This window comes from Pseudorasbora parva, chromosome 21 (genome assembly GCF_024679245.1).
Source record: "Pseudorasbora parva isolate DD20220531a chromosome 21, ASM2467924v1, whole genome shotgun sequence".
In the NCBI taxonomy this organism is placed as follows: domain Eukaryota; kingdom Metazoa; phylum Chordata; class Actinopteri; order Cypriniformes; family Gobionidae; genus Pseudorasbora; species Pseudorasbora parva.
Window position 1 is genome coordinate 8,015,811 of NC_090192.1, and position 6,148 is coordinate 8,021,958.

The 6,148-nt window shown below is 41.1% G+C and overlaps 1 pseudogene; it reads left to right on the forward strand.

Moving 5' to 3' along the window:
- Positions 1-1,058: 1,058 nt before the first annotated feature.
- On the forward strand, positions 1,059-1,175 carry LOC137056596 (5S ribosomal RNA; annotated as a pseudogene).
- Positions 1,176-6,148: the final 4,973 nt, after the last annotated feature.

Below are 6,148 nucleotides of genomic sequence, written 5' to 3' on the forward strand. Positions count from 1 at the left end.
GGCATAGTGTTACTGATGGTAGCCTTTGTTACTTTGATCCCAGCTCTCTGCAGGTCATTCACTAGGTCACCCCATCTGGTTCTGGATTTTTGCTCAACGTCCTTGTGATAGTTTTGACCACACGGGGTAAGATCTTGCGTGGATTATAAGTGGTCTTGTATAGGGAAGCACCGAAGTTTCAGCCACCGAAAATTTTCAGCCGAAAGACTTTTATCACCGAAACAACACGGCCAAAATGTTGTGATGACGCAAACAGAAACCCAGACCTCCACGATATTGTCTAAAGCAACATATCTGCGTTGTGGACGTATGTGGTTCATCTCACATCTGATGACGCATCTATAATAATTTGAAAAAAAAGCTTTGTTTATGTTTCTGTCGATGGATACATGTGCTGGCTCCTCAGTGATACGCTACAACAACAGCGCTAATTAAAGAAAAACGGGCAAAATGGTCTCACTTTGTCAACTGTGTTCAATGCATGCGAGTGCTGCCATATATCCGAATATGACCAGTCATTTTCGCCGTCATCACCCGGATGTAGAGCCAGAAGATGCGAATGAAAGTCGCATCAGCGACTTTCTTGTCAAGAATTCTTGTCAAGAATGCTGAGTTTTGCATGCTGTGAGAAGGTGCACTCATCCGAAAGCGGTCACTCGTCTCACAGTGCGCAAGTCTTGCGCTTGAATGGACAAACTCACACAAAAAGTATGTCAACATGTCCATCTTGATGAGTATCCTAGGAGACATAGTCTGCATATGCCTTAAGAGAACTTTGTACAGCCGAGAAAGACGACACATATCCCTGCATTAGGCCTTAAAGGGGCAGTAACCTTTACTGCTGTCTGTTTAATGTCGAACAAAAGATAACTCCCTCACTGCTCTTAATTGAATAGCTTTTGTAAGTTTAATGAGGATACATCTTTAATTTAAACAGTTAAATATGCAGTTATTTTACATTTGATTACTGGATTCAATTTCTGTACCTTTCTGTAGGCCAGTAGGCCTGTACATTATTATTTAATGTACAAATGAGTGAGATCAAGTTAAACATTTTAACCAGCAGCCATATCACCCTGTAACCCAAGACTGGTTTCCCGTTGAAGCTAAGCAGGGCTGAGCCTGGTCAGTACCTGGATGGGAGACCAACTGGGAAAACCAGGTAGCTGCTGGTAGAGGTGTTAGTGAGGCCAGCAGGGGGCGCTCACCCTGTGGTCTGTGTGGGTCCTAATGCCCCAGTATAGTGATGGGGACACTATACTGTCAAAGAGCAACGTCTTTCGGATGAGACGTTAAAACCAAGGTCCCGACTCTCTGTGGTCATTAAAAATCCCAGGATGTCCATCGATAAAGAGTATAGGGGTGTAACCCCGGAATCCTGGCCAAATTTGCCCATTGGCCCCTGTCCATCATGGCCTCCTAATAACCCCCATATAATGATTGGCTTCATCGCTCCTCCTTCATTGTCTCCTCTCCACCAATCAGCTGGTGTACGGTGGGCGTTCTGGCGCAATATGGCTGCCGTCGCATCATCCAGTTGGAGGCTGCACATTGTTGGTGGTTGAGGACACTGCATGAAAAGTGGGATTTTCGTCCCCGTAAACGGCCGGAAATCTCCCTGATTTTCGACAATTAACGTCAGTTTACAGCCTGTGAACGTCGCGTTCGTCTGTGCCACATATTGACGGAAACGAACCATGACGTATGTGGAGCTTGCGGAGGCATGCTGGCGCCGGCGCTAATGGCTCTAATTAGCATATGAATAGCAGCTCTGGGCGGCGCCTTGCCGGAATGGCTTGAATTTCCCTTACTCACTATTGGTTGAAACTACTACATTGAAACAAGAAATATCACTCGTGATTGGTTGGCAGATCTGTTACTATTGGTCAACCTGGGTAATAAATTAATAAATTTAAACCCCCAAATTATAATAATTTTACACACATATATATATATAAAATTATGATTTGCATATTATTTTTTAATTGTATATATTCATATTCATGTGATATGCTATTATGTTTTATATTCATGTCATTGTTATCCTATGGACTACGCTATTATAACCATCAAGGACATTCATTTATTGAGGAAAGGAAAATATGCCAGGGACGTGCAGTTTATTCAAAGAAAGAGCTTTATTAGAACAAACACAAACACACAACCAAATGCAAAACGTTTGAGATCTGCCCACACAACAATAGGAAGCTCACGAGAAGCCCAAAATCCTACAGCACCATGAAGTCTCTGTTTTCCGCTTCAGAGCTGTAGGTAACTAGCGCCATTCTGTCTGTTTTCAGTCCATTTTTCAGACGTCTGTCGTGCGTTGCCCTGTTCTTTGGAATCGCCTCTAATCTCGATTGCAGCGTGGCACAGAGCTCGGCGAACAGTCCATCCAGACACCGCGCGAACGATGCCGTCTTCATCATCAGACATCAGGTCTATGGTAGCGCACTTCCAAAGGCCCACCTCATATCCTCAGCTAACACACTCTTTCTTGCTTGTAGCAGCTGTAAAAACAAACAATAAAGACAATCAGTATTGCGCGATGTACTGCGTAAAATGCACCTGAAAAATAGTCACACTGACCAAAAACGGATCTAATCTAATAAATCTTACCCTCTTTCTTCTCAATCGACTCCGAGTTGAACTCTTCACAGCTTTTCAAGAACTGGATGTTTGTACCTCCTGCGTACTGTCTCTATGTCTTACATGCAGCTGGAAAACAATTAAATGAGTGTTATGACGAAGTTGTGAAGACGGCGTACTGCTTCCTGTAAAATGACCAGAAAAAGAAAACACTTTTATAAAGCAACTTACATTTGTTCTTTTACAAGGCTAATTTCAGCTTGTGCTACTTAAAAAGCGTTGCTTTAGGTTACTTTAGCTTAGATAACAGTCTTACCGCAATCTTAGGACTGGTCTTCTCTTCTTAAAGTTAGTATCTTCCACACAGTTTTTCGACTCCAAAGCAAGCAACCTATCATCTATGGACAGCAACCTGGAGATTACTAAAGTTAACTGCTCGTTAAAATCGGCAGCAAACTGAGCAAGCTGACGAGATAGCCCACTGATTGCATTCAGCTGTTTCTTCCCGCCGGTGTTACGGATCAACTGGGGATCATGTTATCTGGGGATGGGCGCGTGCACGCAGCTAGTTTTACCTGGATTTACAGCAGATGTTAGACGAGGACAGATTCGTCACAGCGGATTTTCCACTGAACAGATTTAAAACGCTTTCCACATTATTGGTAAATGTTTGCATAATATCAGGCTCTGTGTTTTCCTCTGTCGCTGCTTTGCTGTATGTTTCAAACGCAGTTTAAGGGAAATTTTAATGTGGTTTCATTTCACAACACAGACCACGCCCACATTTTGTTACATTCTTTTCGATGAAAGTCGTATCCAATGACAATTACATTCAATAAATTACATTGTGTCGTATTAGTATCGGAATTTTTATTTTATTTTTAATAACTATTGTTTTTGTAATTTGCTTAGGGTATTTTTTAAATTATATATATATATATATATATATATATATATATATATATATATATATATATATATATATATATATATATACACGATATATATATATACACGATATATATACATACACGATATATATATATATATACACGATATATATATATATATATATATACACGATATATATATATATATATATATACGATATATATATATATATATATATATATATATATATATATATATATATATATATATATATATATATATATATATATATATATATATATCCTAACTAAAATAACTCATAGCCTGTCATATTACCTTTCTCATATTAGCCTATTATATTATATTATAATCTATTATATTGCCCACCCCTTGCCCACCTGCACATCCCAGCTGATATACAAGATTTGGGGGGTCATTCTGCATTTGAAAGTTTGAAAGGGTTTTAAATCTTCTAAATAAAGTAAAATGATTCAAAATCAAGTAATTTATATATGCCAAAGTCAACTTTAAACATATACAATGTAATTTCCAAACAGAAAAATTGTGGCCAGTGAAAATGCTGAGTGGCTAGTAACTTTGGAAAACCACTAGCCACGGTGGCCGGTGAGCAAAAAAGTTAATGTCAACCCCTATATATATATATATATACACACACACACACACACACACACACACACACACACACACATATATATATATATATGTGTGTGTAGTGCCGTTAAAATTAATTTGCGTTAACACGTTAATTTTGACAGGCAATGATATATGATATATAAAGTTTGCTGATGTATGACGCCGCTTATTAGCAGGAGACCGCAATGATTGGTAAAAGTTGCGGTGATTGGTCAAAATTGCGAGTCGCACTGAATTCACGGGGACTGATTGCAAATGACACACAATAAATAATCTAGAATACTTTCATCAAATATATAAATTCAAGCTTAAGTTTAAGATTTTACAGTTAGGCTATACTGAGCCTGATCTATCTAAGAGATTTTCTTAGAAGGAAGTTCATACCTTTTAGAAAAATGTCACATGGGTTAAAACTCCTGCTACCCTGATTTGCATTTGTATAGCTCACAGCATGTTCATTTACATGTTAAAGCCTCCCCTGGAGTTAAGGGAAGGGGGGTCTTGGGGGGGACAACTGCCAAGCAAGGCCCACGTCAATTTCTGACAATTCACGGCAGTTTTCGGTGTCGCCTGCAAACTGCCATGTACAGTCGTAAACCTGATCTTCCACGACAATCTACAGTGCCGCTTACTGACGAAAATCCCACTTTTCATGCAGTGGGAGATTTCCCCCTTCTATGTAAAGCGCGTTGAGTGCCTAGAAAAGCGCTACATAAATGTAACAGAATGTAAACATGTAACATCTGTCTGTGGAATGGCTCAGAGGAGAACTGCCAACTTTGCAATGCCCCAAACCCGAGCCTACAGCACATCCTGTCAAGCTGCAAAACAGCATTGACCCAGGGTCGGTATAGGTGGCGCCATGACCGAGTCCTGCGGAAGCTGGCGGAGATCCTGGAGGTACGCAGGGTGGAAATAGCCAGGGAGCGCCTACCACCGACATCAAGACGGATGATCCACTTCGTCAGAGAGGGAGGTGGGGCCCCTAACATCACGCAGCCGCAGAGATCAGTCTTGGCAGGCAGTTGCGAGTGGAATCTGAGAGTGGACCTCGACCGGCAGCTCAGGTTTCCAACTGAGATCACCACAACCAACCTTCGTCCGGACATCATTCTCTGGTCTGGCACAGCCCGGGCAGTAATTTTGGCAGAGCTCACTGTCCCGTGGGAAGGAGGAATGGAGGCAGCGTTTGAGAGGAAAAAAGATCGCTACTGCGACCTCATAGCCGAATGCAGAGAGGGAGGGTGGTCAGCTGTCAGCTATCCGGTGGAAGTCGGCTGCAGGGGTTTCGTGGGAGCATCTACCCAGCGCTTCCTGAAAAACATGGGAGTTACCGGCCCTAAACTAAGAAAGGCTCTGAAAGACCTGACCGAGGAGGCAGAGCAGGGAAGCTTTTGGCTTTGGTTAAGAAGGAAGGACCAGGCGTGGGGAAAGCATGGTTCCTAGGGCTAGCTGCAGGGGGCGGCAGGGAGACGTCCCTGTCATTGCTCCACCACCGTGAGATGTTCCGGGATTAATGGAGCGAAACATCAATGAAGGGTGGCTCCCGGCTGATGACCCTGCAGCTACCCGCAATGGCACCGTCGGAGGTGCAACAAGCAGAAATGCTTAGCAGGCAGTTACTTGCCTGTGCTACTATCTAACAAATTATTATTATTATTATTATTATTATTATTATTATTATTATAGTTTAGCTTTAATTTAATTTTATAAAGTGCATTGTTGCAATGTGCTAAATAAATATTTGCATAATTTGTAATTGGTTTATTATTTGAAGATATTATTATTAATTTATGCAATTGCAATGCCTTGATTTTTAGTAAAGTTGTCATCATAGCCATAAATGCAATGGTTATTTTTGGTTACAATTACTAATAATTGGCATAATTTATTTCAGTGTTTCGGTTTTCGCCTTGGTTTCCTCTTTTTCGGTTTCGGCCAAGAATTTTGATTTCGGTGCATCCCTAGTCTTGTATGTCTTCGATTTTCTAATAATTGCTCCCAAAGCTGATTT